At 42.0% G+C, this 27,246-nt stretch overlaps 1 protein-coding gene across 1 annotated transcript in view; it reads left to right on the forward strand.

Annotated features, from left to right (window-relative positions):
- Positions 1-2,813: 2,813 nt before the first annotated feature.
- Positions 2,814-27,246, forward strand: part of LOC120451084 (rho GTPase-activating protein 7) — a 94,099-nt gene continuing 69,666 nt past the window's right edge. Inside the window, exons 1-2 of the mRNA XM_039634451.1 lie at positions 2,814-2,933; positions 3,632-3,907. The gene's annotated coding sequence lies outside the window, so the exon portion shown is untranslated. The remainder of the gene's footprint in view (positions 2,934-3,631; positions 3,908-27,246) is intronic.

Genomic DNA, 27,246 nt, shown 5'->3' on the forward strand with positions numbered 1-27,246 from the left:
TGACTACCTGTGGATGGTGAATAGAGCCATAAATACGATCGTTTGTCATAGAAGAACAAGGGTCCTGTTCTGCGACTCCCTGGACTCCATGGATACTCCAGGTATCCGCCCATTAATCATGCAATTGTGGCTGCAACCGAATCCGGCAGCAAATTTCGCGGCAAGGCTCATCAATAAATAATTTGCGGCCAATATAAATGCATTGCGTGGGGTGGCGCTTAGATTAATGAAGGCGTCGCGATTAGAATCAATTTGAATTAATGAACATTTATAGGCGGCTTTCGGAGTTTGTTTGCATACAAACACGCGCAGCGGGTAGTTTCGGCATAGCGAAAACCAAAAACGAACAATGAAAACAAAAGACTTAGGCAACGAACTGGGCGGTGGCGGGTTGTGTTGAGATTTTGGCCAAAACTGTTGGCCCGCCCGGCTGGTCGGCTTATTAATTTCACATGCCTTGGCCATAATGAAAGGCGATTTTATGTGGCCCGGCCGCCTGCCGTCGTTTATAATCAAGTTAAATGCGCGCTCGTCCATAAAAACTTGACTTATCAGCCAAACGGCAAGGCCAACAAATGGCGCAAATGCATTTAGGGGGGTGCGGCAAAATCGAGGGGAGACCCCCGCCTCCCCCCTATCTTCTACCTATGCCACAAAATCTGCATATGGCACCGTTTGGAGACAGTGCGACCATTAACAGAATGATATCGCTGAGTGAGTGCAATAGCGAAGCGAGCATTGCCTTTTTTATGGCACTTTTCACTCGCTTCGGTTTTGGTTTGGTTTTAACTCGGTGCGGCGCATTGCATTATGGAAAATCCCATACAACTTTATTGGCCAGCTTCCCGCTGTGTGCAAATATATAACTCTGTTTATCGCATTTCATGCGGCATTATTTATGCCCCAGTGAAAAGTGCCCATACAGCGAGAAAATATAACAGGCAGCCATTTTGCTTTGTAAATATTTGCATTAAAATCTTTGCTCTATAATTATATTTTACGCATTAATGAATTGATATTTAAAATAAATGATTCTAGTGAGCGATCAAAACATTTACGTTCCAATTTTTCGCAGTGTCACACTGTCGAAGACAAATTTCTCCCGATGCCATTGGCATTGAAAACTATTCAAAATATTTCCGAAAATATCTGCCTGGCATCTTTTTGTTTCTCAATATTTTCGCTTTTGATTTGTTTACCTTTCGCTGGAAATCAAGGCGACCAGACGCTATCGATCAAGCATGCAGCACATCACACGGAATGGAGTCTCTGAGCTGGGATCTGGAGATCGGGAAGGGACTGGGATTCGGCGGAGATTGGGGAGCTGAGCTCCTCACACGCTTGCTTAGATTTCAACACAATGGGCAGTTTCGATTTCAAAGCCGGCAAGAGAATCCGAGCACGTAGATCGGGTCGGGAATGGTTATGGGTAAATGGGTATATCTCGCTGCGACGTTGATGCGCACCTTCGATAAGGATGAGACCGACCGACCGACAAACACACCTCAAAACGTTATGAAATGCGAAGGGAACGGGCAGAGGAAATGCACAGGGGAAAGCCAATAGAATGGGAAAATAAGGAGATGGCACAAGAACAGGAAAGAGTTGACACGGCTAATCCTGACGAATTGTTGTTAGCTGTCTTGGTTCATTCAACAGTTTGCTCGGGACGAGAGTTCGTTCTCCTCCATAAGAGTGATTTATAATTTTGGATCGTTTATTCTTGGTCTTTAAAAACTTCTTGGGTGTTTATAGTTTTCAGCTTAGAACACAGAAATTAGCTGCAACTAATTAGCTCACAGAGGTGTTTACAAAATTTTTTTTTTTATTTCATATTATTACGAGTTATTAATGGTATTCCAAGGGTTCATTATGCCTTTAACTTTATGGTTTTCAAGCCATAGTCATTGGGGCAATTTATCTGCATTTCATACTAAATTACAGGCTAAAAGCTATTTAAATTAAAGCTTTAGCTAGCTGCTTGTCAATTTCCAACAGTCGTAGAATTTTGCTAACCCTTCATATACTTTATTGCACTTAAAACGTGAGTTGCTTTCAGCTTTATGAATAGCCAATAAAAAAGCTAAATTGATTATATTTAATTTATAAAGCATTCCAATAATTTATAATGATTAGTTTTCCTGACTAGGACGATTAACTTTGTAGGTTACAAAAGCAACTGATTAAAAAGTCCACAGCTCAGTTGTGAGTTCTTCATTATCATTGCATACGGTTCGTCTCGCTTTCGTTTTGGTTCACAAAGTTTATGGGTGGAAAAGTGTTAGGCCCATGCAGGCGCTAATCAAATTGAGACAACGAAAGTGTTAAGTCGACTTCCAGGAATCGGGCTATTAAATGCGTGTTGGGCCATAAATCTGCAGATAAGACAATGCCTCACTGATAAGAACCAAGGGAGATGCCAGTCGATAAACGCTGAAAGAGGCTGCACAAAGAGATGAGACGCGGGTCTCAGACTGAGGTCATAAAATCGGAAACCCAAACACACTGAATAAGCCATAGAAAAGACTGTAACTCTAAGACTTTTATCACCGCTTGTTAGTGTATATTTACAAACACATTCGACACAAATACACGCATACTCCCATGCTGGGAGTTTTTCCAACTGTTTTTACTTTCAATGAACTATTCTAGGGGATTTCCGCTCGAACTGCAACACGTTTGAGCTCGTTTGAGATCGCTTCGATCGGCTCGAATTGAGCTGTTGGCGCAGATTGAGCGCAACATGTTGCTCTCTCCGCTCTCTGTTAACCGCTAACACAGCGAGACAACAGTGGATACAACAGTTGGGTTTCCACCTCGACCGGGAAAAGTCGGGCAAATTTCAAGCGCTCCTCTGTTATTCACGTTTTTTACGAAATACTGAGTCCAAAAAACCGTTGTTTATTGGCAGTTCTCAGGTTTTTACGAAAAAGGTGAACATTGAATTTAGAATCCGAAAATAAGTGATGTAAATATATTGCAAAATATTGGATCAAGTGCTAAAAATCATTTGAGAAACACAAGTTGAAGAACTGTGAGTGCGTGACATCGTGTGTTTTGGTTTTGGATACGTTTTATGAATGAGCGCGGGTGTGAACGAATTTTTCGGAGTCAACAACAAATAACGAACGCGATAAACAGAGGCACACTCACACGACCGCGTTTAAAAAAAAAAAAAACAGCACTCTCCATTTACCAATAAAGAAATCTTTTGTTTTTGGAAAGCAAATAGAAAATACGAAAATGAAGCGCGGAAATTGCAGTGCAAAACAAAACAAACGCATCGTTTGTTGGGCTTGAATTTCGCACGGTTTTAACACTTCCCATAATAAAAAAAATTCACTCCCCTTCTCCCCTCCCTCGAAAGCTGAAAAGTAAAAATAAAACTATTTGCAGAAAAATATATAAAGTTAAATAGTGCATAAAAATCGGTTTTCTTTGCGGTTCGGTTCCGTTTTTGTTTATTTGTAGTGTGCGTGTGTTTCTGTTTCCCCCTTTCTATCGCTATCTCTATCTCTAACCCCGTCTCTTTCTCTGCCCCACCGCCCGTCTCTTTCTGTCGCTTAGGGCGAAAGAGAACGCGTGCGTTTGTTTTCGATTACGTTTACTACATTTTTTATACGCCCCGTAGAAAAACATGACGAAATGTTGTTGTTGAAAACGAGAAATAAATACAAGTGATTCAACATATAAAAAATAAACGAAACAACGAAAATAATAAGGAGAAATTACACATCTGATCTATACGAGAAGAAAAGAAAAGTTCTGTGCAGCAATATACGAAAGCGAAATTCCATTTGGTGTATAAGGAATCTCCGATGATGGTGTTGTGAAATCAAAAAGTAAAGAAACCCCAAAGCTACAGATACTCTCTTCGCGAGCGGCAGCTGCAAACGCATCCAAGAAGGTAAATAGAGCTTCGATGCCCCATGTGGCTTATCTTCGGGGGAGGGTAAACAATCCAGCTTATCTGCAGGTCCATAAAGATACATAAAGATCTGCAGATCTCTAGAAATCCAGACGCCCATACATCGCATCGCTTCTTTATGGGTGGCTTCGGGCTTCCTAGAACGCAACGTCAGAGTTTTAGATAGATCTTGTGATCTTGTGATTGTCGCCGGGCTTGCCACTTACTTTCACTCCCCAAAATTTACCTGAGTTTCTGGGTTTTCTGGTCTTTGACTTTGTGGTACAACTTTATCTTGTCAGCTGCGAGCTGAAAATGATAGTGATAACCTAAATAATATATGTTTACAGTTAGTTAGTCGCTGGCATTATCTGTGCGACGCGTTCGCGTTCGAGTCGGTTTCTCGAGTTATCTGCGATCATTTTTATTGGTTTTTTTGGTTTGTTTTAGTTCTGATCGGCTTTCTTTACCATTTCCACTTCCATTTCCGCTGCTGTTTGAATTGTCAGCGCTTTATTTCGATTCATAAATCATAACCGCCGTGTAGTTTGTTTACACTCTTGTCGAGGGCTGGCTTATACCCCTCCAATGTTTTAACTCATGGGAATAATCACCGAAAAGTGCACAAACAACCCGAATGCGATTTGCATACTTATTGAGAACTCAGCCAAATGGCAGGCAGAGCATTTCCGGTTCTAGAATGCGTCATCGGAGTATGTCGATCGTTTTAACCCCCGAGAAACTAAAGCTGAAACTGAATCTGAATCTGAAACTGAAACTGGCGACCCGTTTTGTCTGCCATAACAGCAACTCTTGATACGGCCCGCCCTTTATTATTTTACAGCATAGCCAGAGCCATAGCCACCTTATATGTATATAGAAACTCGTTTTTCGTTGTTTCTGCCTTTGTTGTTTATACTCCACATACGTAGCGATAAGTATGTAAATAAGTTCACAACGAAACACTTGTGCTGGGTGCTTGATAAAATAGCAAATTTCAGGTAAATAAAACTGAAACAATATTTCGACTGGCCGCCTGCCGTTCTTCATCTTCTGGTTGGGAAAGACCCACAAAAATTGGTAATCAATGTCTATAAGTTACATGCAGTTGGAAGCTTTAATCAAAAAGGTTAGAATATTAAAAATAATTTCATACAAAAAGAAAAACACACAAGACTTCTTCCATCCTATTACCTCTTTTTTTGAAAAATCTCCCCTGATTCGTAATGAAATAAAACCATGTTACACCCAATCCAGCAGCTTAGCAGCAAATCTCTGCCCAGATTTTCCACGATTTAGGAAAATCGCTTTCCCCTTGCTCGGCTGCTCGCAAACATTTATCAGGCGGGGCAGGTTCATCAATTTCGTGTGTGATAAATGTCGTACAAGAATTTACACAAATATGTATGCATGTCTCTCTGCTCCAGCTGCCGGGTACAAGCTGAGTTGACAAAATGATTTGTTTGGGCGCCCCATGTTTAGTCTTGTTGTCGACTGTCGACTGCCAACCTCACCATCTTCCAGAGCATCTTCATGATCACTGCGATCCGATCACTGAGCGCCACCCTGAACTTACGGCCAGAATCTTGATGCAGATCTCATCGACGGGGACTGGAGCCCCGAAACAGCCACTAATTCCAAACAATGTAAGGCATTATTTATTTTTAACTGAGGTCATCAGCGTAGACATCGTCTATTACAAAAACGCCCGCCTCTCTAGAATTTTTCATCTCATCGTGCTGGGAGCTCCCTCTGGTTATCTGGTTCTCTGGTTCTCCGATTCCCCAGTTCTCTGTGCTCCATTCTCAGATCTCAGTTCTCAGTTTTCCGATTTGTACACAGAAACACAATATGATTGGTTTTGGATTTAATAATACATTTAGATTTAAAAGGCAAGAACGAAGTTTTAAATTTAAGCTATCTTATTTATCTGTTATTTTTTTTACGAAGCAAATCTTTTATTTATCCTCAGTAATACTAATGAGAAATGTAAGAAGTATACTTTTATTTAATTTAGAATATCTTGGAGTTCTTTTTAGTAAAATCGTTTTGTTTTTCGGAAGAATAAAAGCAGTTCTGCATTATTTCATTAATATTTGTAGTACCCAGATTTTTTCTGTGTACGGTTTTGAGTTCTAAAGTGTTGTTCTTATTTCAAAGTTAATGTGCTCGGTGCTGTTTTTTGTTCAGCTGTTGAACTCGAACTCTCACCAAATTATGCCACTCACACACACACACTCTCGCACACACTGATAGTGGGAGAAAGAGAGGGGTAGCGTGGCGGGGGAAAGAGAAGCCGAGCAGTTTTAGTTGGGTTTACAAAGATCCAAGACCAAAGAGCCAAGACCCAATGCCAGCGGGGCCAGCAAACATTATTTGAAATATTTATGCTTGACTTTTGCGCCTCAATGACTTTTGAATTGCCTTGCCTTTGGCTGCCAGTTTCCACACACACACACACTCACTCAACCGCACAACCACACGTGTGTGTATATGTATATGTATCTGTATCTGTATCTGGATTTTATGTCGGTTCTTAAAGATACGCGCCGATCTTTGTGTATATTTTTACATGCCGGCGCGCACATATGTTGCATCAATGGATGTTTGGGATCTAAGACTGCTGCTAACCCCGCCGGAGAAAACAACACAAACATTAAAGACACATTAACCTGCTTTTAATTTGTCAATATTAGCTGGTCAAAGTCGTTGGTCCGCGTTCGCGCATAAGAAAGGCCCCTCTCAGATCCCAAATCTCAGTTCTCAGGCCACACTTTTCATTTCTTTCGGCCATCGTTGGAAAGTGAGGCAACAAGGCAGCCCAGCTGAGAAGAAAAAGGCCATAACTCTGCACGACAGACCCAGCATGTTTGGATGTCTGAGATGTTGACCTTTTCACAGCTGGAACCATCTCTCACATCATATCGTTGGTTCTTTTCGGTCTGGCAGTACAGCATTTTGGCCCATTGCTCGGCCGCTTGTCAATTTCTGTCAGTTGCTTGTCAAAAAATTTGTTTGGCTGTAAAAAATGCAGTGAAAACGTTTACAGACCACAGATCACCACCAAAAATAGGAAAACAATCTGAAAAACCGAACACGATTTTCTTGTAAGCCATCCAGAAAATGATTGACGAACCGCACTGACGAGCTGACTAACTTACTTCTCCTTACAATGTGAATACTTACAGTACATACTGTGAGTGAGTTCCCTGTCTCTGGCTGCATAATTAACCTTTTGGCCGGACTTTTGAGGAATGTATGTACATGTATGTAGTGTGTAGTGCTGTGGTACTACAGCCGGTCTGTTTGCGTTTGTTTACAGCGTAATTTGTTGATAAATAAATGTGAAAATGCAAACAAATCGGGCGAACAACAACCACCGGGCTACGCAATCGACGTCCGCTGACTAATGGAGCCCCAACTTATCTAGCCCACTCCCTTTTTTGCGTCCCCCTCCAAAAGTTAAAGTCAGGCATAATACTTGTATATAATGGAAGGGCTCTGTTCTGTTCTGTTCTGTTCTGGTGACACGTAGAAACACAAAGTATGGGTTCGATTTCTTTTTCGGGGGTATTCCCTTTATTGCCATAACTTGACATTTTGCCAATTTGTCTTCAACTGACACGTAGCTTAGCTTGCTGCGTAGGTTCGGTGGCTATTTTTTTGTCACCTTAGAGAAACTCAGGTGGAAATATGTGAAGGGCGTCGCGTTATGGCGCCATTAAAAATGAGCTAAATTAGCATTTTTTAACGAACTTGGTTATTAATTCCTGCTTTTGGCGTAGATCGCCAATTAATTCACGCTCGTTGGCACGGCAGGTGATCTTCCACTCGTTCTCTCTCTCTTTCCATGATGATCTAATCCTCGGCATTCAATGGCCGTAATTAGGCTCAATTAATTTGGCATAAAAGCGGAAATGGAAAAGTGCTGGTTCGAACGGATGCAAAAAAAAAGAAAAAAACTGCGCAAAGAAAATCCCCAAAAAGTAGAAAAACGTAGAAAAAAGCGTTGGAAAAAATTGTCTTAATGATAGACATTCACTTTTTATGGACGCGCGAGGTGTGTGTCTTAATGGAGTGAAATTTCTGGTAATTGAGCGCGACGAGCTTTTGACTCTTGGGTGCGCACAGCGCATTTGATGAATTTTTGAATTTTGAACAAGTCCACATATTTTTGCAGCAATTTTGCTGGCCTTTGTTTTTGGCACGGCCGAGTGACTCGGCTTCTACTTTTTCGAGCCAAAGCCCCAGCCTTCTTCTGTGGATTTTGCCTTTGCTGTTGCTGTTGCTTTTGCTTTAGCTGCTGTTGTGCTGCATTTGTTATGCAAATCAAGTGCCGCCATGTGTATGAAGCCGATACACATATAAACTAAGAAACTGAAACGCTGCTTTAGCCAATCGGTAGTACACTGCGCGCAAATGGTAGTAGTGAATAACAAACTCTTGACTGATGCCAACGCTTTAGTTTGACAGGGAATAGCACATAGTGCAACATTGTTGCATGCATTCGCATAAGATCTTAAGGAATCTATATTTGGGGTATGTGCACACATTATTTACGGTGCAGCGAAGCTATAGCTGGAGCCGGAGATGGAGTTGGCCGGACCAGGCCAAGTCGGTTTGGGCCAACTCAGAGCGGCGCAGCACACAAAATTGAAATAAACTGAATCCGCGAACTGGTTGTGTAGGCAGCCCACGTACAAGGTCTTCAAATATGGCTCTTTATTTAGCCGTTGTGGCTGCTCTTTTCTAAGCATTTTTCTTCTATTTCTTGTGTGTTGGATTTTAGACGCTATAATAGCATTAATTTACCATACAATTTCATATTTATGGCCATTGTACGCTGAAGTGCAATTCGCTTTTAAACTTTGCTTTTCTTTGTTTTGCACTCGGTTTGATATTGCCTTTTTCCATTTTGCTTTTCGTATTGTATATTATTCAATTTGTGCATTCTGCACTCAGTTACTGAGTGAGTGTCGTGGTTTTTGTGTGGGCGGTTTGTTTACTTTTGCGCCCCATTTTGGTTTTTAATTAAGTTTGTTGTTTATTTCAGTTACATGCTGGCCGCCCTCTCGATTGCGCGCCTCCCAATAATTGATTAATTCCAGTTAATTTTTATGGCGAAACCTTTTTTATTTGCGAGAACGCTTCACGATTAGAATTTGTGTGAATCATGGCTACGTGATAAACTGACAATGGTTGCGAGTAAATAAATTGTATTCTTACATACAGATATAATACGTCCTAGGCAGGCTATAAATGCATATAAACACATACTCTTCACTGCATATAGATAGACTCACGCTTCGCAGTTTTAAAGATTAGATGGCGCCGGAATAAAAAATAATTTTTGATGACCTTAGTGCGGCAGTGGGATGATCTCATCGATGATAGTAGCATCGGACTTAGTTGGCTGAACTTTCAAAGGGGCTTGCCATGTGCCGGGGTTATCATTCGTGCATTATTCGCAAATTCATTTATTAGAGGTGATCATTCTAGCTATTCAACTGGCATTTTTCAACTTTCATTTAACATTCCCCCAAGATGAGCCCAAATCTGAAAGTGAAATCATTACTAATGTGATTTATTCTTTTCTTTTCAGGTTGGTGACTTTCCCATATCGTAATTCGTATTCGTAAGTTTCGAGCCAAGTTTCTGCCTACTTATCTGGCCCCCAAGTGAATTAAAAGTTTTTGGCAGACGTGCATTTTCGCTGAGAGTGCTATCGAGAGGTGTAGCCAATAAACAGACCCACATGCGATCGCCAGACTGACTCACAGACACATATACCCATACCCCTTCGATCAACAGACGTCTGCCGCCGAATGAATGCAGCAAGAAAGTCGGTCCAACTCAAAATTGTACATATTTTTGACAAGCTGACAGCGCCAAAGACGCTCGCTACTCCAATGACGTAATTGCCGGGTAAAAGCTGTTAAAAAAGTTAAGCAAAATTGCGGGGTATCGAGAGCAGAGCGATTTCGAGCTGAGCGTGTGCAAATTTGCTTTGTGAACTTTATCACCGAACTGTGCGAATTAGTCATACGATCGAACCTGAACATACATATATACTCGTACCTTTGCGAACAACTTGCGAGTTTCCTGCTGTTGTTGACGATGTTTTGCACGTTTTATATTGCGGTTGCAGCATTTCCTTCCACAGACGGCTGAGAAGTCCATTAGTCGTGTGGAGAACATTTTAGCGGGCAGTCAATAAAGCGAGTGTTTGCTGTTTGTATTACTCGTACTTTGGGGTGGAAAGGGTATATGGTACTGGCTACAAATGAATAATATTTGAATCACAGACATCGGAAAATATTCATATATTTTAAAGCTATTCAACATCTAAGTCGTGAAATAAACAGTTTAAAGAACTTTACTGATTAATAATATTTGAATCACAGACATCGGAAAGTATTCATATATTTTAAAGCTATTCAACATCTAAGTCGTGATATAACAGTTCAAAGAACTGTACTGATTAATCGGTAATTTCAAGTCGGATAGCACTAGTTCCTAGTTCTGAGTGCATGAATGAATAAGTGAATGAGTTCATCGCATTCGGGGGGCGTCAGTATTGGCCATTTGTGCCGTCTGTGCTGCGTCTTGGCTTAACCAAATAAAAAAGCGAAAACTTCCAGTGCGTGGGCGCTCGGAACTTAGTCATCGTCACAAGAGTGCGATGGGGAAATGCAGTTTAAAGAAGAGTTGACTGCACTTTGTCAGCGAGACAACTGCACTGAACTCGACTGATACTGATACTCATACTCTTACTGATACTGATAAGCCCTCTGTTTAGTTTGCAACAGCAGAAGCAGCAGAAGGAGCAGCAGCAGTCGAAAGACTGACAAACAGACGGGTGCGGGGGGAGACAGCCGTTGGAGATAAGGAAAAGAGTTGCGATCATCGAGGAAAACACATTTTCAATTTGATTTATGGCATGTAAATTTATGGAAATTTACTGGGGACCTAGGCATGATTCTCGGTAAACCAAGCCCGATAATGTGTGGAAATCCAGCGGATAGTTTTCCACCGTTGCTGTCTGGCTTGGTGTGCGGCGCATTCCAATTATATTATATCATGTGCTCCCAGCATTATCGCATATGGTAGTGTATATGGTGCTGACTCGCGATTCTAGTCGATATGTAAAGACCAAAACAAGTTGTCGAACAAGTTTTGAAACGCCTTTTGCCGCCGCTGCACGGAGAAAAATCGGTATCAGCTAGATATGTGCCTCCCACTAAATTGGGAAATTATTCATTGACATACTGAATACACTTGGCAGTAGAAGAAGTATAACAAAATAAGCCATAATTACAAAGTCCTACACTTTTTGCCGCGTGCACTCGCACATTACGTTCATTTAGTGATCTTGTCTCAAACACCCAGAACTGGCCACTACAATGTATGGGAGACAAGTCTTAATTACCCAACATTTATTTGTGTTTTCATTAAAAACTGAGCATATATGTATATATAGTACACAAATGTGCCAGCTCGTTCGTTTGCCCGCGGCGCTAATGAACTCGCCGTCGTCTTGTTAATAATTATTGAAATTTTTGGTTTGTTTTTTTCTTTAATTTTGTATTTTTGTGTTTGGTTTATTTGGTTTATTTGCTGCTGCCCCTGTGTAGTTGCTTTTAACGCGTTCAACTGGCTTTTGAATTGATTTCGGCAATTAAAGGCCCCCAAATGAAATTGAAAACGTTGAAACGCTGAAAGGCATTCGGCTGCGCGCGAAAAAATCGCTTTAAAGTTATTATAAATATTATTGCTGGACACTTGAGATCGATGATTGATGATTGATGGTCGATCGTTTGTTCGTTCGATGGCCGAGCGGAAATATTGCCTTTAAATACTAATATTTTGTTTCACACGTGCGTAGCTCTCTTCTTGTCTCGCTCTCTTCGTTTTCCTTATCAAAGGCACTCATTAGCTGCTGATAAAAGGCAGCATTTGTTGTTGTACCTTCTGCTTGATAATCTTTCTTAAAAACTCACTTAGATAGCGCCGGGCTAGTTCCATTTGATTTTATTTCTCCTTTACTCAGTTTTCCTTCGTATTTATTATTTTTTTTTTTTTCTCAATTTTTATCTCGTCCGATAAAAGCTGGCGTTATGTATTTGTGACTTAATTAGTTTGCCGGCTATATGGGAGAGTAGGTGGGCAGCCAAAGTCCCCTACAGACCGGATCTCGTTTGGCGATCGAAAAAGTATCGAACAACACCAACAAGAACGACCAGCGATTTTCGATTTTCAGAGAAGAAAAAATTAATTAGAGACGCCGCCGTGCCGCTGATAAGCAAATACAAATAAATAAATAAACACAGCAACGCAAACAAACAGAGAAACATATGGCGGATATCCAGATTCAGATCCAGATCCAAACACCGACTTGGCTGCCTTAATATAGTCGTTTTGACTATGTGGGGTAGAAAGTTCTTCTTGATTAGTGGGTCAGCTGAAAGGAAAGAGATCTAATTATACACGAATGTGACAAGACATTGCATTAGTCATTGGACAGAGAAAGAAATTATTGACTTAGTAGGGTAAATCCCGATCGATCGAGGTAAATCCACACATTTTTTGTTAAATGCAATGACATTTAGTAGAGAATTGTTGAATAAATTTGTATTTTTCATACAACTATCCTCATAACTATGCAAAAACTTTAATTGTTCTCTGTGTAGCTATGGTTTGCATACGAAATTTGTTCAAAAAATGATCCCCTAACCTGACCACCGGTTGACTTGTGCGTCAGCCTTGAACAATTGCCAAAATTTGCCAGCGAATTAGTAGATGTTTTTCTTGCTTTTTCGTCGACGCCACGAGAGATTTATAATTCCGTCTATAGGACAGGAAAGACAAAAATTAGCGGCAGATATATGTAGATTGCTTAGGCATCGCTGATCTCTGATCTCGGCCCCTAAAAATCACAAATCCGCACCAATCAACATTTCTCCATCTGGCCGTTTGGGTTGATTTAATTTTCACGTCTTTCAGGCGGCCACTGTTATTTTATTTTCATCGGGTCGTAAAAAGTCTAAATTGCGTTTGAGTTGCAAAGGCTACAAATGTCGTCATTTATAAATACTTCAATAAATTGGCTAAGGTCGAAACGGGCATAAATCTGTGGGCCAACATAAGCGGGCATAAATATCGAAGGAGACATGCTCTTGATTTTAACGACTTTCCAAAGTTTTATGAATGAATTTCGGGTTTTGGTACAAGTTCGAGCGTTCAGCGGGATTAAGTGGATAAGAGTCAGATATTGAAAGGTATAATATATGAAAGGAATGCTTTATATACCGGCAAATGATGTCACATCCTCTGTTGTTGTTATTGTTGTTTACACTGGAAGTGGCCGGGCCATAAATTATCTAGTTATGATTTACAGCGCCGCCAAGTAAATGCAAATATGCGCGCATATTTGCATGCCGACAAGTCAATCACTTGACTTGACGCTGATAAATTTAATTGCCAGTGGCCGAATGAGTTTAAAAAAAGTGCCCCGTGCACTCATTATAGAATTTATAATTAAATGCATTTATTTACAACTACGCGGAGGCACTGACCACCGACCACCGACCACAGACCATCGACCATCGACCATCGACCATCGAGCATCGTGCATGGGATGTTGATAATGTGAGTGAAGAGCGTTCGCCGCCGCATGTAATGTAATTATTTTGCTTATTTTTACAAAATGCCCGCGACACGCTCTGTTTGAAATGAACAACGAAAACAAGTGATTAGATGATGCCAGCCAATTTTCCACTACGGTTTGTTTTCATATGCGTTCTGCGGACTATGGCCTACACAAATGTAATGTAGATAGATACTCGTACACTAGTATCTGAGTATCCGCAAGTCCGCTGTGCGGACAGTCGAACAAACGCGTTTGCTGATAGACGAGCCACTGCCCGCCTGACTGACCATTACAAATGTTCACTTAGTCGGGCCACAGATATGGATATATGGATATGGCCATTGGATACCACTAAAACCGCAGTGAAAGAGTTAGAAATGCAGAAGGGGTGAAGGAGGAAGGGGGGAATGGAGCGGAGCCTCTCTGCTTTTGCATCGTCTGCCGATTGCAGTTTCGCTGTTTTTATTTTCACATTTACTTTATTTTTCTTTTCTTTTTTTTTTTCTTATTTTTGTCGTTGTTGATTATTTCTACAAAAGCCACTAATGGATTTTGATATGCACAACACAGCAGCACCGGCACACACTCTCGCACACACGCATATTTCTATTAAGATGATGCGACTGGCCACTCCAAGCCATTCTCCAATCTTACACCGTGGAAAATACAAATGCAAATGTATATTCATATTCAAAAAGTATAGAAAACTGCACACTCTAAAGTCTTAATATTAATATTTTAAATACTTTTTTAAATTTCTTTATGGATTTCTTTTAAAATTTCGATCTATTAATTATTCGATCTTAATAATCTTTGGCAGTACTTTTCTGAGTACCAGGTGATTTTTCTCAGTGAATCCACTCCACTCCTCCGTGAGTGGTGGCTACTTTATTTGCCCGACTGGCGGCCACGTCCAGCGGCATGCCAGATAAAGTTCTTGCGCTTTTCGGTAAAAGTGCAATCGTTAGAATGTGAGTGGTGCGGAGTGGTGGTGCTGGCAGGGAACTTAGGGGATCGGGAGTCGTGGATCGGGGATGGTCACCGATCGGCGGCGACGACCCGCTTAATTATCAAAGACATTTTTCTCAATGGGCTTGGCTGGACCGCTGATAGTGCCCACTATATGGCCAGGAGTGGCCCGCTGAATCGATGGCTCGATGTTTTCATTTTTAAAGGCGAGGTCAAGCGAGCGAATTCGCGTTGGCCCGCCTGTCAGTCGGGTGATCTAATGTGCGGTCCAGGAAGTGCGGACAGTCGCAGATGTTTGCCAAAAACACGACAGCCTCCTGCCTCCTGCCGCCTGCCTCCTGGCAAGCAAACAGCAAACAGCAAACAGCAAACAACTTAGGGCTCAGAGGCATTAAACTGACTGCGGCAGTGGCTGAAATAAACAAGAAGGGAGCGAGTGCAGTCAACACTAAACTAATGGCAATGGCAGCCACGCCGGCGTAGCACGGTTCAATGAATTACTTCATTAGTGCAGGCGTGTTCCGTGTGGCATGCGTTGTATCTCACAGATACTCTCCGCCGCAAAGGCAGACAGTCAGCTTGGGCCGCTCAGCATTTGCCAACGTCTGCCAGTCAGCCAGTCAGGGTGCACTGCGAGAAATGCATCTGTATATCTATAAGTATATTCTAATAAATCCCATATTCTAGGGCAGACGTTTTAATAGCATTGGTAGAAGTTGGAGAGAAGTGCTATTAGATAATATAGAAGAACACCTTTGTGGCCCTCTAACTTTTCGCTCAGTGTGCTCGTTCTGGGCCCTGGCACCGTGGAGTGCCACTACTCACTACTCACATGTGCCCATGTTGGCCTCCGATCGCGTCAACTGTGCGTGGAAATTAGCTGCTGCCGCTGCTGATGATGTGGCTCCTCGACTTTGGCCGGCTGGAGTAGGACTCCTGGAGGAGGACTTTCTGGGGCCTCTAGCCCAGCTGCCTTAATTGCGGAAGTTATGAGCATGGAATTTTAATTATTTCACTCGAGAACTTGGCTCCACCTACTGCAGTTCTCTGCTCTTTTCGTTTACAGTTAGCCCTAGGATGGTTTTTTTTTTTGTTGGGTATCTTGGCAAACATCCGCCAAACCTTTTCACTGTTTGCATTCTTCGGCTGCCGACGAGAAAGTGTCAAGACGAATGATTGCACTCCTCTACGCACTGGAGAATGCTGTGTGTCTCCGTGTTTGTTGTGTTCCCAATTTTCCCCATATTTAGTTCTAGACGTGACACTTTCGACTGCGCTTTCCACACGCAGCAAGAGCTTTCCTCGAGATCCATCGTCCGAGTTGTTTGGCCTGTTCTGGTTCCTTTGTGTGTTTGCGGTGTTTGCTTATTTGTGGGACAGATACTGCCGCAGATACTGGTACAGATACAGATGCGTTGGAGTGGAGTTGAGTGGAGTGGTGTCGCCTGGCATCTGAGTTACTTAAGAGGGGCTCACTTCAATGGAGCTCAGTGCGCTCGTCCATTCGTCAATTCGTAAATTCGTCATTCGTTCAGTCAACTTCCTGGCTTGTTTTCAAATGCCACGGCCTGCCAATGCGGCGGGGCAAAGAAAACGTAAAAAGCAGAAAGCCCACGACGACTTGGCCAAGAGCAGCTGATGTGCTGATGTTGCAGCAGCCTTTCTGAGGTGGATGGAGACGTCGTTTAAGATTAAGACGACTTCTTTTTACAGCTGTGTGTGAGTTGTAGTTGCTGCTGCGGTGAGTGCGTGTTGCTGCTGCTGTTGTTGTTGCTGCTGTTGTTGCTGCTGCTGCTGCTGCTGCGAGGTGAGTGATGATGATGAATGTGTTACAACGAAGGTTAACGACTTTCAGCTTTATAAACACAGACTTACAGACTCACACAGCCTCGCACACAGCTGATAAAGCGGCCTGCTCTCTTCTATTGTGGCCAGAAATGCGAAATTCGAAATGGGAAATGCGAAGAACCCGTCTTGGATCGTGTGTGTGCCAGCTAATTAAGCCGCCAACAAGCTAATTATAAGTCGCGTCTGGCACTCTAATTGCAATTTAAATAAATGTGGCAGGCGGTCGGGCCACTTTGGCCAACCAGTTTGGCATTTGGCCAAAAAGGAGCGTTTTAAATTTCAATTTGTACAAGTCAGCGCGTTGTCAATGCACCAAGAACTCTCTCTGCTTCTCCGTTTCTCTTCTCTCTTAACAACTAAATTACACTTGTCCACATGTTAACAATCCGCGCGACTCACACACATTCCGGCCAAACCAGCAGCAATAATCCACCTCAGTTAGTCACTTTGGCCCAGTCGGTCTGTCTGAGAGAGTCAAGATTGCAATGGGGTTAGCAGCGCAATCTGCTCAAATATAGATAGCTAGTTAGATGCCTGGCAAACAAACCCACAAACAAACAGACGGACAAACAAACGGACAAACAACTATTCCGCCAGCAACACAGCAATACAGCAACACAGCAACATGTGTAGCCATGTAGCAACATTGCAACAGCAACTGCAAAAAGCAACTGCAGCAGCAACAACAACCGGCTTTTGGGTATTCTAATTGCGCACAAGCTTAGCAGCTTTTAGTTACTTTGTAGACTTTTAGTTGCCAGCGATTTTAGCATAGATACATTCTCCACCTCGCAGATACAAAGATACACAGATACCCGGCCAGCTGGCCCACAGACTGTTAATTTATGCAACGGTCTATAGTCCGGATAGATACAATAAATTGCTTGCCAAGTGTGGCCGAATAAGTGTTCTATTGATTTCAGCAACACCTTGTCTTCAAAAGGCCAAACTGACTAACTGTTCTGTCAAAATGTTTCAGCCTGCCCACGTTGGTCTTTGGATCGTAGGATCGTTGGTTAGCCAAAGACAGCGATCAGTGCACCGAAAAAAGCGTAGATACATTTTAGAAACACATGACTAGAATTAAATGTATTCAAAGTTCCAATCGGTGTTTTTAGCTATTTTAAAAATAATATTTTTATCGACATATTCAAGCACTGCATTATCGTTAGCAAGGTAAAAATAAACAACTTCGCCTTGAAAACATAGCAAATATTTCTCCCTGTATATGCATTGCATGTGGCATGAAATTCAGTTGAAATAATGACACACCCGTTCCGATTTGAAATCCCTGTGTGTGTGTGCCATATAGACATACAGATACAGTCGGAGCCACAGATACACATCTCTCCAGCCCATAGATTTTTTCACTCGAAAATGAAATGAAAATTACTGAACTGTAACCATATGTGGCTTCATGCTGCTTTATGTTTAGTACTCTATGTCAGAGTAGGGTTCGTTTGGCTATGCCAAGAACGTTGTCGGCCCCATTAAAATTCATTTAATTATGCTCATAAAAAATAAACCACAGACGAGCAATTAATTTTGCAAATTAGTGAGGCCAATTGTTTGCGCATTAAATGAATGTGCGGCCAATTTGGGTTGCTCTTGGGTTATCTTCTGATGTTTTTTCAAAAGGTCTATGCCATTTTTATGGCTAATTTAATGCCGCTAATCGTGTACTTTTTTCTCTGCTTAGACCGCCCACCAATAATTTGCCCATGTTGGTTGAAAAAGGTTAATTACAATTTATTGCCAGCGCTCTTGTCGTTACGCTCACTTGATCTCTTTTTACTATAGAGTCCCTGTCACTGTCCCTGTCCTACGATCGCACAATTTTGATTGGGAACGGAACAAACGGCGGGCAACGTCAACAATTTAATTGCACATTTGCATTAGAGTGGAAAGTCTGACTCGTGGCCTGTCATCGGGGATTGCTACTGTTGCAGTTGTTGCATCTGATGTTGCTGCCGCAGTTGCTGCTGCAGTTGCCGCTGCAGTTGCTGCTGCTGTCTTTCTGCTGCTCCTGGTGAGCGGTTTTCATTACAATTGCCCAGCACAGGCCACGTTTGATTTCTTAATTGTCGCTAAATGCGGGACTCGCCAAACATTGTCTTTTCAGCCAGACAAAATGTTGTTGCAGCAGCAGCAGCAGCAGCAGCAGCTATTGTTTTAGCATTATCGTCGATCATTTTGTTTGCAATGAGTTTTTGTGGTTGCTGAGCACACGAAATGAATGTTTGGGTACACACAGCTGTAAAGGAATTGTCGAACGAACGGCGATCATGGTGGTAATTTCCAAACGGCAACCGTATGCTGGTTGCTGCTTGAAGTGGGGTTCACATTTTAATTGCTTCCATTTCAAATTCAATTTATTTTTATTTTTCTCCAAAGGAAATATATCCCGAAGTGTGCAGTGCTGACAACTCACCCTTAAAGTTGCTATAGATACCTGCATAAAAAGTCACTCAAATAGATCGTTGGCATTAGGGCTGCGTTCTTTTGTTTTCACGAATACTGCATAATGCCATCGATAACAAAAGCCGCTTGCGAGTGTTTCTAAGCTGCGATTAACTGATAAATGGCTCGGTGACACGCCCACATCCGCCCCTTTTTTGAGGCCCCAAGAAGCCAGACTTACGTAATCCCCTACGATTTTAAGCCGTAGTTCGCACCCACTCCCAGTGCCACACTTTCACTACTTAAAACACTAAAATAACTTATATTTAGTTGCTTCAGATGCGCTTAATTTACATTTAAATATAATTTTCGAGTTGCCCCTTTCTTTACAATATTTCTCAGCGACAGTTTCTAATCGCTTTCGTTGACATCGAAAGGCAGTTTTCGATGGATTTTTTCCCTCCGATTTTTAATCGCTAAACTGTCTCATAAACCCCAAATTTTATTTGACAAGCGCGTTTGGCATACGAAAGCAGCTGATAAACAGAAAAATCAAAACCAAAAACGAAAAACGAAAAAATACAGAGTAGAAACGAATTTCTATTTGATAGAAAATGCGAGTGAGCGAGGTCACTCGCGTGGCAACTGCACACATTAGTGGAAATTATGACGATTTTCCCCAATACAATAACTCAATAACTCAAAGTTATGCTGACAGCTATGGAGCCGCGTATTATTAATTCAATTTGCTTTCGATTATCGCCGAAAATCCATTCGGTCGTATAAAATCCAATCGCAGCCCAATTCGGTGAGCTGAATCGCTTTTTGAGATGTTAATGCGGTGAGCTAATCTCAGTGATTTAGGTGCCAGACTAGACTTAGGAGCAATAGACTTTTGTTTCTCTCATTATTTATGAGTGTAATTATAATAATTTTTATGCAAACTACGAAATACGTGTTTACATAAGCCGCCGCAGCTTTAATTAAATTTGAAGCAGGAAGTTGGTTCACTTTAGCTGCCCAAAAACATCAAAAAGTATGGGTATATACATTCATATGTACAAGTAAATAAAAGCTGGACCGGGATTTAAGCCCCTTTTTGGGCCAAATTGGCCGGCGGATGCAAAACGCCATAACTCATGTGGCGGCGAAAATAATTTGATATCAAAGAGCGCCTGTCTGGAGATCGCATAAATTATGAATGCAGTGAGAGGTGAGGTGTTAGAACCTTTTAGATCGTTGCTCATTCTTGTGTTTTTTCTTTGATTTTTTCTTGTGTAGAATTTATGGCTGTTTAAACAGACAGATAAAGTTGGTGTCATTAGTGATTTATGGTGGGGCTGCCTTTGGTTGCGGTTCTGGCCAGAGTTCACCTTTCGACTTGACATTGAATGGAAAAAGCCAAGCGCCGCTGAAAGGCGGTTCCGTGTGAATTCTGTTTTCGTTGCAACTTTCAAAGTAAAAAGAGACGCGGCAAATTAAGTCAAGGTGGGCTGCATTACTGGGTTGCATTACTCATGAACTCAACGCGGAGTATTGAATTTCATTCGGCGAGTGCATAAATATCATCCGCAAATGTGGGTGAATGGAATGCCGGATAGGATTTCGGACGTCGGACGTCGGATGTCGGGTTTCTTTTCAAGGCAGTTGAATAAGAATCGCTATCAGGAATACTCGAATACTCGTATACTCGTATGATTGCTCCCACTCTTCAGATAAGCAAACTTTCCATGGAAGCCATATGGAATTCCGCGTATGAATGAAAGTATTGGAAAACTTGCGGTCTTTATTTGGCGATAAGATAGTGCGCACAGAAAGAAAATATTATGAGGGAACGTCAGCCAGATAAATCACTACCTTACTACTGCTCTTAGAAAAGTGGCTTGCAAAGTTATGAATATAATGCAACATAACTGTTTTCAACTGTTTAAACAATCATCTTCCGTTGAACCAGTAAAGCTTCTCAGAACTCAAGTGCAGCAGTGGCTACTAATGGAAAGAAACACTTACGCTCCTGATAAGCTGGACATAAAAAGAAACCAATCGGCCAAAGCTGACCTCAATGAACTGGCTTTCAGCTGCCGATAATGTTACATGGAAAGCCGCGCTTTACTGTGAGTTAAGTTATAGTGTTAAGTGTATAGAGACCTCTGCAAGAGATTCTACTTGCAAAATTCAATTATTTAAAAAATACAGTGTTCTTTAAGTGTATCATTTGCATTCTGTATTTTTAATATCGGATTTAAAACAGTTTTATGGCAGCCGTAATACTAATTCCTAAGAGCCTCCAAGTTATGTAAAATATTCGTCTGTTTACTGCAGCCGATATGAGGTATCATAAAAATTAAAAATTTAATAGGCCTCTTGCTTTACTTGAATTACTTTAAAATCTCCTTGTTGCCTTTCATGCGTACGAATATTATAGCTTTGGAAGTTTTATTTGTTGTGTTCCCTGGCTGGCAACTCGTTAATGTTAACAACTACGAAAACAACACCAGCAGCTGAGGCAAAAAAAAAGCTAAAACAGGCGCTGGACTTGCCCAAAAAAAGAAATAACAGTCGAAAAATGGAAAAAATGGAAATAATTTATTTCTTTTTGGTGTGTATTGTTGTAAGTTTTTTGCCCATTTCAAGATGCCGCTGGTGTTGCTGGTGTTGCTGCTGATGTTGTTGTGTAAACAAACTTAGAAGTTTCCAGCTGTGCGCGTTGATTGCCATACGACACGATGCGTTTTCAAATACAGCAATACAGCAACAGCAGCAAAAACAGCAAAAATGAGTGAAAAGCAGCTCGGATTGCGCATACGCCGTGTGTGCAGTTGTATTGAACGAAAATAGCGAGTGCTGTAAACATTTTCGAGGTACGCAATCAAGGCATAGACTCGTACATAAAACACATTTATTTCGTATTTGTGTTGTTGTTTTCTTTTCTGCTGTTTCATTACGAATTCCGTGCGCTTTTCCATGCTTAAGGTGAATTTCATATTACGGCAAGTTGCTGTTATTGTGCCTAGTTTTTCATTAATTTCTCCATGGCTGCGCACGTCAATCATACGCACTGTTGTGCGAACAATTCAAATGCTGAGTTGGCATTTATGGGCAGGTCAGTGAGGATGAATGAAAAGTGAAACTGATTTCCACTTCGACTTCGACTCCGAACTCGATTCCTTATTGTTAGCATTTTCTGGCTCTCTTTTATGGCTCTGAACCTTGAACCGCGCCAAGTGGCAATCATTCACACCAGACGACAAATGAGCCGAGATTGATAAGCCGCCATTTATTTGTAAAAAAATGTATAAATATATATAAATACTCTGGAGGCTACATAGTCACGGTGTCGCTTATCTCGCTTCCTCTCGCACTTTAATTAGCCATTTTTATCGGCCGCTCGGTGGCTGTCAATTTGGCTAAAAATAAATGATTACTGTCTCTAGTATATACAATATGATATCATGCCGCTTCGCTTTGCCAATTAAAACACAAAAAAAAGGTGTCTCTCGTTTTTTCTTTGCTTTTTCGTAAATTATGACTAGCGATAATCACAGCGTTGTGTGTTTTATTATTATTATTTTTCAACTCATTTCCAGAACTTGGTTTGGTCTAGTAATTAGCTGAGCTGAGCCTGGGCTTTGGCTTGGGTTGTGGTCGTCGCATGCGTAGCTCAAATTTCAAAACTACATGCACTTTGCGCAGATACAAAGCCGGTTAGCTAGTTGGCCATCTAGTTGGCTCTGGATGGCCAGAGTCGCAGTCCTCTGGGTGTGAAAAGATTTATGTGCTAGGCGAGAGCACACATCTCCGGTGGTTATCAATGCAGCAAAAGCCACAGCAGCCATTCACCCGGCCAATTCCAGTTTCCAGTTTCCCGTCTTCAGACTACAGACTTCAGATTTCATTGTGAGCGGCCTCTTATTTATGGTCTGCTCAGCTTTTTATAACTCTTCGATTTATATTGATTTGTAATGCACATAAAAAGCCAGCTGATTGTATATGCATGCAGTTGACCTTGTCTGTGGCCAGGACCGCATCGCTGAGATGTCGCTTAAATGCTCATAGTTACCAAACGCTGAAGGTCGTTGGCAAAACCCAACAAGTGTTGCATGTGCTTGGGCATGTGCATGTGCATGTGCAACATGTCAACAATCAGCAGCTCGGCGACCAGGTGACATAACCACCTACAAGCCAGACTTCCAGACATTCAGACATCCATACAATCCCGACATCTGGGCCATATCGCATATCTTTCTTACCTGACTGCCCGCCTGGCTGTTTGAAATTCCGAAATTGAAACACTTGTGCTGGCAAATATTTTTAGCCAGCTTTCGAGCTGGCAGAATTTGTTAGAAAAGCGCAACGCCAACCGACACTTGGGCAGTGGCGGCAGTAAAGCAGATAAAGGCGAAAACATGCTGGGAAAAAATAATATTATGTGCCACAAAAGAGCGCGGCGCACATGACAATGTGTAAATTTATGGCCGTCGTTGTTGTGCACTCGAATTGCATAAGTTCACCTGGGCTTTAATGCACAGCGGGCAAATAGCAAAATATTTGTATTTGCTTTATTAATTAAGCTGCGACTTAGCTGCAGCAATATTTGCGTATGCGATGAATATCTCCCATAATATTTGGCCACGCATTTGATGCCCCACCAGCAGTGTCAACAGAAATCGAATGGGCAAACAGAGAGAGATTCAAGGAAGTGCATTTTATTTGCAGCTGGAGTTTTTCGATGGCATGAAATTATATATGAAATCCAAAATTTAAAACGCGCTTACTTGCAAAACATGCAAGCAACGCAGCTGAGGTTTAATCTTCAAACAGCAATACTCGAAATGCTTATCTCTGCTTGGATATTTTTAAATAATCAGTAATAGGTTTAGCTACTTTCCTATCACACAATAACAAATAGCTACGATATGGTTATCGTAAACAATTTTAATGGCAGGTATTTACCGTCAAATTATTCACATTCTGGCATTATCACAGTGGCAGATTAAGCCCAGAAGTAACCAGATCATCAGATTCGGTTTCTCGACCATCGCCATCGAATGAAATTCCAATTAAAATTCTACGGCGGTTGTGGGGGCGTATGTGTGTGTATAGATCGAATTTGTTTGGCTAAGAAATGGGCCACAGTTAGTTAATAGTATTTGGGCCATGACTAGGCACTTTGCCGCATTTTCCGTGGAAAATCAAGGCGAAATCCCGCGTCGCTGATTAAAGGGGCTTTCACCGCATATGGGTCAGCATCGTCACCTTTCGCCAGCCGGAATCGGTAAATAGGGCATATAGTCAACTTAGATATATGTATACATATGTACAATACCCAAAGATCTATATGCTGATCTGCTACTAATGAACCTCGTGTGCTGGAGCAAAGTTAACTTTTTTTCAGGCGTAGGTGTTTGACCCTCAACCTCAACTCAAACGATTTTGTTGCTGTTATTTATGTTAATTTCTGTGGCGGCTTTTCGAGATATTCTTCTGCAATTAGTCGGCCTTTGGTGGGCTTTTTTCTTCATCCGATTCTGCCTCTTCGCTTCGTTTCGCCTCGCTCAATCAATTTAAATACATTAATCAATTTCCATGGCTGGTTTGTTTTTTTTTTCTTCCGAACATTTCTTTTTCGTGTTGGGTGCGCTGATCGCAGCGAAAAAAATAACAACAATTTAATTATAACAACAAACAGCTAGAGCGACAAACACATCGGGTATATCTGAAATTGATATCGTGACTTTGTGTAATTTGTAATTTACGATGAGATCACTTCCTCCAACAATGTATCAAGTCTGTCGAGCCATTCCCGAGCAGACATCGTTAGTCGCATTGTGTTATTTTTTGGTCCCCTGAGCTTCAAGTCGCAGCGCAAATGCACTGAGAACAATGGTCGTCACTTGCATTAGAATGCAATTAAAAATGGATCATCAGCATCCAATGCTGACCAAGTAAGCCAATTCCATTGGTTATAACTATTTAATTATTTAAAGGCTCTGCTACATTTTAGTGAATTTCCTACTTTTCCAAAGCCTTTTTCTAGCCAATTTTCCCAGTGCACACATACATCAACTCGACTGGCTGGCTCAGCTATTTTCTGCGAGGAGCAAAGACAAAAACAGGGGAGCAAATCCGAGTTTTCTGTGACAAGATAAAAGTCAGCTGCCCCTTTTGCCCCCTTTTTGGCTTGTGCCCCACACTTTTGGACAGACCAAAGCGACGTCCTGCTCATCCAGAAAGGAAACAAAAACTGAAAGGGGGAAAATTTGCATTCGCAGGCCATTGGAAGAGGTAGCTTTGTTTTTGCGCATACATTAGAATTGGCATTCAACGCCGGATAAAATCTCAATGCGCAATTGTGGACGCAAACTAAGGGCAACCGGAAAATGCAAATCACTTGCAGCGTTTTTCGAATCGCACATTGAATTAGACAATCAAACAAATTATGTCAGCTGGAACAGCTTTTAATAGGGCTTATATCTGCCTGTCGATCTAATTATCCGCTTCCATTTTCAGAGCTTCTTTGGTGGTTTTTCTGATCTTTGCCGGACATAGAAACCTTGATCTAATGACCGACCCATTTCCGTTTCTCGGCCTCAGATTATATATTTTTTTGGCCACAAGTTTATTCTCCAAGTCCTTGACCTTAGAGCCGACCATTATGGTTGGTCGTTTGGTCGTCTGTAACCACCGGTTGTAAAATGTATATTATCTTACGATTTCCAGTGAGCGCCGCTTGAGGTCTTTGTATTTTAACGTCCGGTCTTTGAACTCATCAAACTTGGTACATTACAAAACGCTTGTCGTTGTCTCATAACTTTCTGGTTTTCTGGTTTTCAGTTGAGTATTTTCCCCCTCAATTTTTGTTCACTTTTATGTGTACTTTTTTGCGCTCAGCCAGGGCAGCAAAGCCGTTTAATTAGCAGCAGACCAGCAAAGCTGCAGAGCTACAAAGCCCACGCCCCAGTGGAGATTCTCGATCATGTCGCAATATCAACTGGCAGCCGAGTTGGGCAGTGAGCGAGAGATATGTCTTATTGCTGATTACCGGGGGACAGATTTCCAAGTGTCAGCAGCATATTTAATGCCTACACTCGATGCAGTTTCGATGCAGTTTCGCTGCAGTTTCGCTGCAGTTTCGATGGACCAGTGCAGTTGGAAGCTGGGAGTTGGGAGTCTCAAGTCTGTAGTTCCAAGTCTGGAGTCTCGAGTCTGGAGACTGGACTTGCTTCTGATCCTGCTGCTCTGCCTACGTTGCGGGCTATTGATTTGTCACCCGATGGCCGTTCCCGTCTGGCAGTTGGGCGGCTTGGAAGGCGACTCCTTAAACCGTTCTGACAGCCGCCGGCGGAGCGTGTGGGCAACGCCCGACTGGTCAGTTGCCTGGACTGCGACTGACAGCCCAGAAAATGCCGCCATAATTCTGCAAAATGTCGCGCGTAGGTCGCTAATCAGATTTTCTCTTCAGATTCAGATTCTGCAATGCCAGCAGATGCTCTGCGATTGCGCGAAGCTATGGACGCCGTGCTGATTTTAATTACCCATCGGAGATGGCAATTAAGTCCTGGGTGGCCCAGTCAATATGCACAGGGAAAAATAATGGTTTTGTAACCAATAAAATATGATCTGCGCTTATGCGAAAGTTATTCCAAAAGGAGTGAGAGCTCAATAAATAAGTGCATTATATTTAAGTGCTTAAAGAGTATTGTTAATCCATTTTCTAAAGATTTGTATGCACCAAGCATAATCTTTTATATATAGGTCACTCACTCCAGCACTCACAGTTCCAAAACTGCCTAATTAATGACCCATATGTGATGATATACTTTTTTTTCCACTGCAGCCAGAGTTCAACTGTCCGCTTTTTGGGGCATAAAAATTCGTCATAAAAATTCAATTGAACGAGAACGGAGTGAGAGGAGCGCCCCGGCTCAGACTCGCTTTTCATATGTGCCGCAGCGATTGTGCAGCGGTTGCATAATGCCCCACAGACAGTGAGGCACACACGCACGCACACACGAGAGGGTTAATTTCAGTTAAGGCAGCAGCAAAAGCAACAGCAAAGCAACAGCAAAGCAAAAGCAACAGCGAAGCAAAGCAAAAGCAAGGAAAAAGCAAACAAACCCAAAGCGGCGATCCCACAGAATTGGTTGTGTGGTCCCAGAGTCAGACCGAAAAAACCGTGCCCATGGCGGACATTTGGCCAGGCGAAAAAAAAAAAAGCGGCGGGGAAAACAACAACTTGAAATTACCGCCGCCAATTTAATAGTCACACTTGTGGCACCCAGGCAGATTTAAAGCTGGAATTACGTGGAGGCTTCCCAGCAGCACATCGCCATCCAAATCGGCATCTGTATCTGTATCTGTATCCGACTCTGAATCTATCTGCAACGCAGACTGCGGCACGCAATGCTCGCTTGGGCATTAAATGCTTCTTAGAAATGTAAAGATACAAAACGTTGTTTCTCTATTCGAATCG

This window comes from Drosophila santomea, chromosome 3R (genome assembly GCF_016746245.2).
Source record: "Drosophila santomea strain STO CAGO 1482 chromosome 3R, Prin_Dsan_1.1, whole genome shotgun sequence".
NCBI classification, from domain to species: Eukaryota; Metazoa; Arthropoda; class Insecta; order Diptera; family Drosophilidae; genus Drosophila; species Drosophila santomea.